Genomic DNA, 12,801 nt, shown 5'->3' on the forward strand with positions numbered 1-12,801 from the left:
CGACAGCTGGCGGGACTCGGGTGGGCTCCCCCACACGCTGCATTTTCACTTCGTCGCTCTTCTCTTCCCACTAGAAAAGCTCTGGAACACATCGCGGGGCCCCGCAAAACCCCTGAAGTATGGCCTCTCGTAAGTCAGTGTCCAAAGTTGCCAGCAGACAAAGTTTCTCCGAGCGCAGCCTCTAATCGGAGGCAGCAGAGCACCGAGAGGCGACTTTGCGGCCGGAAAGGTGCACACGTTTCCAGTGCTGCGTTTTCGATCCACTGGGTCTGCAGGCCGCAGCAAGTGTGAGTGTGCTCGCTCAGCTCTCCACGTCCATGATTACACACTTCTCTTCCGCTCTCCCGGGGCAACTCTGCAAGGGCAAGCTACCCATTTTGGAAGAGGAATGAAGGGCGGGGAATGCACACCTGGAGGTGTGGGCAGGAGCGGCGCGGGACTACGGCCTGGGGATCATTCTTTGGAAAGTGTCAGCCCAGCCAGGAACAGATTCGCCCAGGCCCTAGAACAACACCCAGTCAATCCTGGGCTCCCAGGCCGCGCCACCCCCACCCCCACCCACCTTTCAAACTTGGTTTCCCAGGATTTTCGTGGTGTTGGTGAATTCTCTGCCTCTCACTCCGCTGCTAAAGCCTCCACACATCCAAAGTAGCTGCTTAGAGATAGAAAGCTTAGTGAACTCTCGCCTGGAGTGGCACAGAGAGAGCCGGGGCAGCGTGAGGGAAGGTACCCGGCAGGACTGACACAACTACATCTAAGGCGGAACTGCAGAGCTGCGAGGTAGCGCTGTGTGCGTGGCGGCCACTCGTTAACCTTGGGCTTTGCAGCAAGGAGAGGTGACTGTAAACCTCACTCGGGGAGGGGAAACCTTCTTGGAGGAAGTGGAAATGGTTTAGGCTTCCGGGAGGGTATGCTTCTAAGGCAGCACGACCACCTCCAGGGTGAGACTGCTGACACCGGGCTGAGGTCCCCTTGTGGCTTGCACAGGAGGCTCGAGGCTAAGCCCGGCGGGTAGTGCGTTCCTATCTGAAGCTGTTTCCTTTTCAAAACAATGTATCAAATCCCTTTTTAAAAAATCAACGTTAAACGACTCCGCTTTCTCTCATTTCCTACCAACTTATGATTTATTTTACAATAACCCACTGAAAATATGAGAAAATAGAAAGTTTAATACATGCACAGTACTAATATTGATGTATGACATGCAGAAAATGCATATAGTCTTACCTCACAAATAAGGTAATCTTAAATTCTTATATATATGTATATATATATATGTATTATATGAGGACAAAGAGGAAAATGTCCACTATAAGATCTAAGTACAGCCCTGGCCGGTTTTGCTCAGTGGATAGAGCATCACCTGAGGACTGAAGGGTCCCGGTTTCCATTCTGGTCAAGGGCATGTACTGTGGCTGCGGGCTGGATCCCCAGTAGGGGGCGTGCAGGAGGCAGCTGATCACTGTTTCTCATGGATGTTTCCAACTCTCTATCCCTCTCCCTTCCTCTCTGTAAAATCAATAAAATATGATTTTGAAAAAAGATCAAAGTATAATAAAAACTATACATTGGTAAGAAAAGTAAAATATACTGAAAGGGCTTTTCCTTCCAACTCAGGAAAACCACTTAGCAGATTTTCCTGTCTCCTTCGTACTACACACTTTTTATTTACTTTCAGTTCCTCAAAACTTCTGCATCTTCTACTGAAGATAAAGTTAAAATTTTATTTTAAAGAATTATAGTATTGTTATAGTATTAATTACATAAATACACATAAAATAAATCTTTAATTTAATAATGAATTATTTCAATGCTTAGTCCTATCTCGCAAATCAAAGGCAATATGAAAATGAGTTTCTTGCCTACCATTCAACTTGGATATTTTCCAAAATATTGATTTTATCTCTGGCTGTCTGAAGGAACATGGCTGCTTCTGCTTTGACTATATATTAACTGTCTTAACCCCTTCCCCGGCAGAAACGTGTATACTCATTTTCACAAAATGTTCTTTTTCAGTCGTCGACGAGTATACTAAGAAAATATGGTAAAAAAATATGGTTTATAGGAAGACGAGTTACAAACTGTTTTCATAACCAGCATCAAAAATACTATATAGAACCAAAATAAAAAAATTAGTCTGAAAAAGAAACGTTTTTAACAAAAATATTGTTGGGGAAGGGGTTAATTACTCTGTGGTCCTTTCTACTAATATCAAATAAGGAGTCGTGTCCACACAAGACTTGTATTAAGGAGTCCTAAGTTTTTTGCTGTAAAACACTTTCTATCCTCTTTATTTGGTCTGCCATGTCCTAAAATGAAATGGAGAACAAAATATAAGGTCAGACTGGATGGACCTGTTTTCTTCACAAGTGTGGACCTGACTAAAAGCACCTGCTCTGGCCCAACTGGTGTGGCTGAGTAGTTGAGCGTCCACCTATGAGCCAGGAGGTCAAGGTTTGACTCTCCGACAGGGCACATGCCGGTTGCATGCTCAATCCCCAGTAGGGGGCGTGCAGCCTATCAATGTTTATCTGGATGTTTCTCTCCCTCTCCCTTCCTCTTTCAAATCAGTAAAAACATTTTAAAAGCGCCTGCTCGGCAGCCAGCTTCTGGTCAACAACTTTAAAGTCCAATCCCGTTCAGCACTGAGATGTATCCAATAATTTAGTATTGCATTCCAAATGAGCCGGTTTTGTCATCTGTGAAATGGGGTAGTAATGCTAGTACAGTATTTTATTATGTTGCAAATTGTCTTTATCAAAGAAACATCATGTATTTGAACAGGCGTCTCAAAACACTGAAGCAGACGGTGTTGTTTCAACAGAGATGAAGAATACCTTGATACACTTTCTTTAATGTTTTCATCTGTCTGTGGCCCGCTTGGCGTTCGGATTTTATTCTCTTTCTTGGGTAGTCATCCCACTGTTTCTGTCCCAGCTTCCCTCTCTTATCCTCTGCCAAGCAGTGCTTCTCTATATTTGTTTCTTCAAATGACTTCAGCAGACCGCCGGTGCGGTCAAATGTGAGAAAAAATATTTCCAGCAAAACCAAGAGAATTTTAAAGAGGGATATTTCAAGTAGAGTTTACATTGATATCTTAAAGGACTTGGTCCAACCATTGATGTTATCTAGTGGCCCAAAGTCTATAATTTGCAAAGCATTTAGGGTAGAAAAACTGGTTGTCACTGCTTTGGGCTCTGTTTGTTCAGAAGGGCTTGCTGGCCATGCCAGTTCTCCCTTCCTCCCCATGTTCCCTTCCGTCTGGCAAAAGCCTTTGAAATTTTCTACTACAGAGTAATCAAAACTATCAGCCAAAAAGATCTGTTGGAAACTTTCCCTCCAGTCCATTTTGATGCAGAGACTAATTCGAAGAATATATTCTGGTGAAATGATACCCTAAGAGAATTCAGCCTGCTTGGGAAAGTGTGTGTGTGTGTGTGTGTGTGTGTGTGTGTGTGTTTTCCAAATGCCCCCCAGGCATAGGTGTCTTCCTCTTTAAAATGGGGTATTTGTGCCTGACCAGTGTTTTTTCTCTGGGGTAGAGAGAAAACATTCTCCTTAGGAAACCTTTCTATTTTAAAAGGCCAGTAGCAGAGGTGGGTGAGGCAGCCCAGTTTAGTAAAAGAATAACACTCTTCAGGGTAGAAGTGGCACAGGGAGACTCTAGGAACGGGGGTTGTGTGTGCAGCAGCCTTGTCTGAGGACGAGACTGCAATGAAATGAAAACCCTAAAGAGAGAGTCACTGCTTACCTTTTCTCTTACCTCACATTTCTGCGTGAATAATCTGGGCAATGCCTGAATAGAGCAAGGACAAGCGCATCCTTTGTCTCCCTCTTCCAAATCAAAAGGCTCCAATCTAAAACAAAGGTGGGGGCAGGGGAGGAAATGCAGAACAAAAAATAAATGTGTGTTATATGTATCATTTTAGAGCTAAAAATAGACATAGATACGAAGAACTCATAAGAAGGGTCACAAAACAAAAAGCTAGTTCTATAAAAGAATCATTAAGTAAATTTCTAGTAAGACTGATGGGGAAGAAAAGACAAAGACAGTGAATAAGATTTTATATTTTCAGTCATTTTTTAATATCATGATTTTTGTGAACAATTAAAAAACAGCTAAAATAGATAGTTTTTAGTAAGGTGTAAATTATAAAATTATTTATTAAAAATTTTAAAACATGAATTGAACTTTTATTTCTAAGTCTACTTACAAAAAGGGCCAAAGGTTTGATGGGAAAGACACCAGATCTTCACAGACAAATCAACTCTATTCAAATGGTTTCAAATAATAGGAAAAGACGGAATTCTTTTAGGAGCTAATAAAATATTGATACCAAATTCAGACAAAAACATAGAAAGGAAAATTACAGGCCAATTTCAAAAGGAGTAAATATTTATACAAACAATATTATCAAACCAAGTTCAGCAAATTTTTTTAAATTCCTCTTAAGCACATTGGGTTGATACCATGATGTAAGAATGGTTTAATATTAGAAAATATTTTGCCACTCATTTATATTTTTTAAATCTTAGCAAACTTGGAAATGGAGAAATTTCCTGAACAATCTAATTCTATAAGCATTATCCTTAATGTTAATTCAGTAAACATTTTTCTTTAAATGTTAGGGACAAAACAAAGCTAAGTTTTCCATTTCTACTCAACATTATACTGAAGCCCCTTGCCAAAATAAAACACACACACACACACACACACACACACAGAGAGAAATTAGAAGATATAGGGTTAGAAAACAAGAAAAATATGATTTATAGATGATACTGCTATCTACTAAGAAATCCAAACAATAAAATATGAGAGCAAATAAGAGATTTTAGCAACATTGTTGAATAAAAGATCAATATACAAAGAAGCCACAGCCACTAGAGATAATAAAATTTTAAAGGTCTTGTTCATAATAGCAACAGATCTTTATTATAATTTGGATAATAAAAACTAATTGAAGTTATAGTACCTATATAAGGAAAATTACAAAACTTTACTGAAACACATAAAAATAGTCCTAAATAAATGAAGAGATACATAATGTTCATGGAGAAGACTCCATAAACACAGAGCAATCTACTCCAATTGTATTAGGGCAGTGGTCGGCAAACCGCGGCTCGTGAGTCACATGCGGCTCTTTGGCCGCTTGAGTGTGGCTCTTCCACAAAATACCGACTTCTGAGCATGGGCCACGAGGTTTCAATCGCACTGTACGTGCGCCCGCATGTGGTATTTTGTGGAAGAGCCACACTCAAGGGGCCAAAGAGCCGCATGTGGCTCACGAGCAGCGGTTTGCCAACCACGGTATTAGGGTTTTCATAGACCCTGACAAAGTGATTCTAAAATTCACATGGAAGTGGAAGAGGCCAAGGATATTCACGACCATTCTATAGAAGCATAAGGAGGGAAAATGTCTCCTCCAGACATCAAAATATCTTAAAGCTTCACCAGGTGAAATAATGTGATATTGGTGCGGTGATTGCTAAATAATCTAATGAAAGAGAATAGCAGGTTCAGAAACAGAACCACATATAAATGAGAGATGAGTCCAAGTAAATCAGAGCATCAATGATCTGTTGAATGTATGATACTGAAATAATTACAAATATATTATATATATGCTGTACATTTTTAAATAAAACATGGATCCCTTCCCCTGACTGTAAACAAAAAATCAGTTCTTACTGATGTAAATACATACATTTACAAGGTAAAACTTCCATTTTAGAATATCTTCATCATTTCAGAATAGTGAAGAATTTATTACATGAGGTACAAAAAGCACAAACCATGACCGAATCTGTTCCTTTCTTTCGAATAAAATATGGCTGAGTTTAATATGCTGAGTTCTTGTGAGTTCTGGTAGTCGATATGATGTCTGCCTCTTGACCTGCAATGAGTATTCCAAGGAATATCAACTCTATTGTGCCACCGGGGGAAAGGAGGGCAGATGGGTTTCCTAAGTCCCTTGCATTTTATGTCTTTTCTGTTGTTTTGATTGGACAGCCTGTCCCACCTTCTAGAGCAGTGGTTCTCAACCTTCCTAATGCTGTGACCTTTTAATACAGTTCCTCATGTTGTGGTGACCCCCAACCATAAAATTATTTTCGCTGCTACTTCATAACTGTAATTTTGCTACTGTTATGAATCGTAATGTAAACATCTGATAAACAGGATGTATTTTCATTGTTACAAATTGAACATAATTAAAGCATAGTGATTAATCACAAAAACAATATATAATTATATATGTCTTTTCCAATGGTCTTAGGCGACCCCTGTGAAAGGGTCATTCGACCCCCAAAGGGGTCACGACCCACAGGTTGAGAACCTCTGTTCTAGAGCAAGGTAGGACCAGCATGACTGGTGGTACCTAATAGAAGGCTCTGAAACATTTTGGGTAGTGAACCCCTTTCAGAACCTAATCAAAGCTGTGAAAGTGCTCTACTGATAACTGTGGAGTGTGCATATTGCATAAGAGGCCTCTAATGACAATAGTCATTCTTGCCTTCTTGGGCACCAGCTAGGCTGGATTTCTCAGCCCCACTTGCAGTAAGTTGAGGTCACATAACTGTTCTCTCCAGTCCACTGTGAGCATAAGTGACTTCTGCTGATTCTAGGACTCCCTCTAACATTCCCTCCCATGTCTCCCGTCATGCTCTTTGTCCCTCCTGGTTGATTGTGATGGTAACGCATACACCACCCTTGGAAGCCAGGGATTGAAGATGACAGGCAGCCTAAGTCCTGACACCTAAGTGCCCATGTGAAGGAGGGCCTCTCCACTGATGCTAACACCCACTCGGGACCATTATGTGAAAAAGAAATTTCCAGTTCCTTGAGCCACTACATTTTGGGAATCTATCAATTACCTTAACTTAAACCAGTGATGGCGAACCTATGACACGCGTGTCAGAGGTGACACGCGAACTCATTTTTTGGGGTTGATTTTTCTTTGTTAAATGGCATTTCAATATATAAAATAAATATCAAAAATATAAGTCTTTGTTTTACTATGGTTGCAAATATCAAAAAATGTCTATATGTGACACGGCACCGGAGTTAAGTTAGGGTTTTTCAAAATGCTGACACGCCGAGCTCAAAGGGTTCGCCATCACTGACTTAAATGAATATATATATTCACACACAGTTTGACTGTAATCTCTCATGTTTGGTGACACCATGCACCCGAGTTGTGGACTGAGCTGAGAAAAGGACAGATTCTGATGTACTGCCCTCTGGAGGGGCACTCATCAAAAGTGAGCAAGTTACAGGAGTTACACCTTTGCACAAATTCTGCCTGACTAAGCGCTGATTGCATTTCCCTGAATGGCTCTGCCACTCCCTTCTTCCCCATCCCCCATTCTCTGCCAACATAAATTCTGAAAATTTTTTAAAGAAGTGGACATGAATGGAAGACTAATCAGCAATATATCAGGAACAAATTTCTGAGATACACAACAACATGGATGAATCATAAAAAACATGCTGAACAAAACAAGATAGACACAAAACAGTATATACTACACAATTCATATCTATGACGTTCCAAAACAGGCAACACTAAGCTTTGACATTAGGAGAAAAATCATGATTTGCTGGCAGTGGTCGGCAAACTCATTAGTCAACAGAGCCAAATATCAACAGTACAACGATTGAAGTTTCTTTTGAGAGCCAAATTTTTTAAACTTAAACTATATAAGTAGGTACATGGTTATTAACTTAATGAGGGTACTCCTAAGCTGGCCTTTGCTAAAAACGTCCTCAATCTGATTGAGGTACGGTCGCTGAGGTCGACCCCTTTCAACTCTCCCATCCACACTCGTCTTGTATACTTGTTTCGTCTATCTCCTTTCGTTCATCCTCTCCGTATGTCCAAACCATCTCAACATACCTTTCTCAATCCTCATCTAGAACTTCTTTCACTCCACAACGTTCCCTAAAATTAACTTAATAAACTTTACTTAAAGTTTTAAGTCAACTTCGCACTGTATGTGTGCACCCGCACGTGGTATTTTGTGGAAGAGCCACACTCAAGGGGCCAAAGAGCCACATGTGGCTCGTGAGCCGTGGTTTGCCAACCTCTGGCCTAAGGAGTTGGGACTGACTAAATAGGCACGCAAGAAAATCTCCTGGGGTGACGGAAATGTCCTATATCTTGCTTTGTGTGTTGATAACCTGGGCGTTTATAATTGTTCAAAGTCATTGGACTGAACATTTAAGATTGGTGCAATTTGTTGTTTGTAAACAACAACTAAATAATATATTTTAAGGGCAAGTGAAATTACCTGGATCTATCCATGCAATAATATTTCTAAATCAAACTATTGTGGAATAATTTTCAGCCATCACAGACATCCTTTTGGGGCTGCTATTGTGATTAAATATATGTAAGTATAACACCACTTAAGAGCAGAAAATGATTGTACTGGATGTAAAACCAAGATACACTATAAACATGTCCTAAGAAAAATTAACTTTATAATAAACAAATCAGTAGTTTATTTCCATGTATAAAGCTTGTGATTTTCCACAACTAGCATCCTAATCCTACATAACCATAAAAGATATTTCTATCATTAATAATGTATAGGTTTTTCTGTCCTGAGTGGGATATAGCACTTACAGGACAGGACTATATTTTGAGGTTTTTATCCCACATTTTCTTCTCCTTGAATTTCACTTTCCTCTCTTTCCTTGTTGAATAGTCATATGCTCTGTGCTCATTGCTTAGGAAAGTCTGTGGCAAAGCAGCAAACGGAAGAGCAAAAATCCGTACAGAAAGCCTAAGCTCTTAGGAGAAGGGGGTTTCCAGGCATAGAATGGTGCGTAGACACCTGAAGAAAAAAACAGTACACATGGAGTGGGAAAGAGAGTCTGTGTACCCCAAGAACAGATGGCATCTCTGCCCTGCTCCCTGGTAATGCTGTTGGGGACACAGCACAGCCCTGGAGAAGAAAAGACTACAAGGAGTGTTTAGGTAGATAGAACCTAGACTAGTTTAATAAAAGATGCTCACGTCCTATGGAAAGCATAGCAGCAATGAACTTGAACAAAGGGAGTCTCAGAAGCAACCCCTAAGGACCAGGGCTAGATGGGCCTCTCTATCTCCCTGACATTATATAAAACTCCAATCTATAGAGGAGTGAACTAATTCCCTAAGAAGAGAGAAGACCTCCAAAAGAACTAGGCTCATATTTTCCCACCAACCCTGAGGAATGGGAGATCCAGGTAAGAATTTAATCTAAAATATAGAAAAAATGTTACTGAATATCTAAGTTTATTGACTGACATTCATACCCATTATATTAGTTTGCTAGGGCGGCCATAGCAAAGTTCTATACACAGGCTGCAACAACAGAAATGTATTGTCCCACTATTCTGGAGGCTACAAGTCCAAGATCGAGGTGTTGTTTCTCCTGAGACCTCAAGCCTTGGCTTACAGATGGTGGTGTTCTCCATGTGTCTTTACTTGGTCTCCCTCGGTCCGTGTGCCTGTGTCCTACTCTCTTCTTATAAGGACACCAGTACTATTGGATTAGGGCCTGCTCACATAACCTCATTTTACCTTAATTACCTCTTTGTTTTTTTCTTTAATTACCTCCTTAAAAGCCCTATCTCCAAATACAGTCATATTCTGAGGTCCTGGGGGTTAGTGCTTCAACATATGAATTTGGGAGGAATCCAGTTCAGTCCATAGCATCCACTTCGTGTAAAGTTCTCATCCACGATTGCCAAGAACCCTTGGCCACCCCTCGTCGGCTCCATGGAAATATTGCAATCCTTAGAATAGGAACCAATTTTACATATAAGATATGGCCAGATTCTTGGAAGGATTACTACGCAGATATGAGATGACTTCGCAGAAGTCACTGCTAATTTTCAGAGTATAGATGGTCTCTAAGAAATATGACCAGTGGCACAGGACATTTTAAAACCGTGGGAAGATACAGTATGATCAAAGGAATGAAGTGATAGCAACTGAGCCTTGATAGAATTCGCTGATGAGGTTAATTTATCTCTAATTTCCAAGAACATCTCTGTAAAAATATCTCTGAAAAGTTATCTTCAAAACCCATTTGTGGGACTTTAAGTTTCTGAGAGATTAATAGCAATAACAATAAACTTCTTCCCAGAGAGATCTGCACTGACTTGTAGAAATTTAGACTTAGAGAACATGGCTATGACCCATCAGGTATAGGTTTTTGGCAAGTGTAAATTATAAAATGAACTCGAATGAACATGATTCTCCCCCTTCCACAATTCTTCCAACAGGCACAAGGAGAGGGAAAAGATAGAGTTCCTGCTCATCTCCACAAGCAGGAGCACTGAGGTAGCCTTTGTAAGCGGCACAATGGACACATGAATGAAGTGGCCACCATGGCCGAGAGGGAGGCTATACGTGGGCCCAGTAGCATACACTCACACTTACCAAAGCTGCTCTCTCAAGCTGCCAATGACAGAGACCAATTCAAAGCCAAAAATATGGACAGAAGCATGGACCAACTCTGAGCCCCTAGTACAAACTATTTCTTGAGGAGACCCACTGACAGCTTGTTGGCAAGTTGACTAGGTTGGACATCTTCCATCCTAGAAGGGCCGGTGGTCCATTTCCACAAGAATGGACACCTACTCCGGACGAGGATGGCGTTGCCTTCCATGCCCTCAGCGCTTTGGCCAGCATCACAATCCAAGGCTGATGGCATGCCTGATACACAGGCATAAAATTCCACACAACATTCTTTTTTTTTCACTTTTTTAAAAAATGTGTCTTTATTGTTTTTTAGAGAGAGGAAGGGAAAGGAATAGAGAGATGGAAACATCAATGATGAGAGAATCATTGGTCAGCTGCCTCCTGCACGCCCCTTACTGGGGACCAAGCCCAAAACCTGGGCTTGTGCCCTGACTGGAAATCGAACCTGTGACCTCTTGGTTCCTGGGTGGATGCTCAACCGCTAAGCCACACGGGCTGGGCAACAATATTCAACCGAGGCATTTAATTTACAGTGAAAAAGGTGCAAGAATGAATCACGTTGTCCTGTCACGTAACTGCCACAGAAACTTCCTGTGGACGGATGGGATATCCTTCTGAAGACACAGATGAAGCACCATCTTGGAGACAATACCCTGCAAGGATGGGGGACAATCTTTCAGGATCAGAGAAACCTTTCTGTGGTGCTTTGTCACCAACAGGAAAAATACATGGATCCATGAAGTTAGAGGGTGGGAGCATCACTCTCAATGCCTCACTGTGGGACACTGCGCTTCTCTCCACACAGTTCTGGGACATGCAATGTAGAGGTTCTACATTCTTACCAGGATCAAAAAGCTGGGTGATGTGTATTTTATTTTCATTAAATTTTAAATGTTCTTACACATCTCCTTATGTCTCCCATCTTCTCTTTGTCCTATCCCATTATCTTTTTTAAATCTTTCACATTGTTAACATTTTAGATCAATCTTCCCTTTTTATAACACACCTGACCCTATTTCTTAAAAGCCCGTCTTTTTGTACACTCTATTAAACAGGTATGCCTAAATCAATATCTAGCACTTCATAGAGGTTTAGTAAATACTTATTGGACAAATTAATTTTAACTGAATGAATGAACCTTTGTAAGTCAAGTTCCATAAGTAAAAGGCAAAGATAATATGCAAACAAAATTAGCAGGTCACTTAAAGAAAATGAAATGTCACTACTTCCAAGTTTAATGCAAAATCCGTTTTTCAGGTGTAGTAAGAAAAGTATCCAATATTTACTTTAAATCTGTTCAGAAAAGACACATGATTATCATCAAGACTGTATCCAGCTGATGTAACAGGACACTTCTTTTTTTTTTTTTAAGTTTCCTTGAAGAAAGATTTATTTGAGATGTTGAAATCTGTCCACTCTCTTGCAATCAGCAATGTATCTGAAGCTCCTTCTTTTTGTGTTTCCTTAAAGAAAGAAAGAAAAGGAAAAGAAAAACTCTTCTGGGTATGTTAATCAACTACAAATGGCCAGGGTAAACTTCCTTCATGAAGCCTCTTGCCTAGAGGTGGGATTGGGTCATTATGTCTGTACAATAGCGGCCCCTGCAAACACATATGAATGCCAGATGGTTGGAACTGTTCCATTAAGAAACTGATGTTTTCATTGTTTGGAATTCGATTTTGTAACTTTCTCCATATAGTGATTTGATTGCAGCATTTAGAAGCCTTGAGAGCTTTCCCATAAATTATTCCACCCCTTGAATGTGAAACCAGGGTAGGCTTATTAGCCTGTTTTTCCATTAGTATGTCATTCCCACTTTCTTACTCAGATGTGGATAATTTAGGCAGGATTCATAAAAAGAAAATGTGGGTTTTGTGCTTTGGTTGTTTCTTCAAGGAACTTGCTACTGAATAATACTTCCCTCACTTTGTTCACTGTATTTGCATATGAATATTCATGAAGAACTACAGACTGATAGCTAACAACATTCCTTCCTGTATGCATGTGGCTCTTGCATTATTTTCATAGTTCTGACTCTATTTTAAACATTTTATACAGATTAACTCATAGAAGCGTCACATCAACTTTGTGAGGTCAATACTGTTGTTATTTGCACTTTAGAGATGCAGAAACTAAGGAATAGTGAAATCCAGTGGCTTACCTGAGGTCAAATAAGCAGTGAATGGTAGAAGTAGCATTTCAACCCCAGGAAAAAGATTTCAGAGTATTAACCACCTCACCCCACAATATGTGAAGTCCCAACTAATCTAGCTTGGTCCAAGAGAACAATGATAAAATAGATTCCCTGCCCTCTATTTCGTCC

General features: G+C 40.3%; 1 protein-coding gene across 2 annotated transcripts in view; it reads right to left on the minus strand.

The window, feature by feature from the left end:
* LPAR1 (lysophosphatidic acid receptor 1) overlaps window positions 1–12,801 on the minus strand; it is a 195,259-nt gene that overhangs the window by 122,489 nt on the left and 59,969 nt on the right. Inside the window, exon 1 of one of the 2 annotated variants that reach the window (XM_006771179.2) lies at window positions 3,764–3,834. The exons of the other annotated variant lie outside the window; for it this stretch is intronic. The gene's annotated coding sequence lies outside the window, so the exon portion shown is untranslated. Of the gene's footprint in view, window positions 1–3,763; window positions 3,835–12,801 lie in introns of those variants that run through there. 2 annotated transcript variants of the gene reach the window in all.

This window comes from Myotis davidii, unplaced genomic scaffold (assembly GCF_000327345.1).
Source record: "Myotis davidii unplaced genomic scaffold, ASM32734v1 scaffold64, whole genome shotgun sequence".
NCBI classification, from domain to species: Eukaryota; Metazoa; Chordata; class Mammalia; order Chiroptera; family Vespertilionidae; genus Myotis; species Myotis davidii.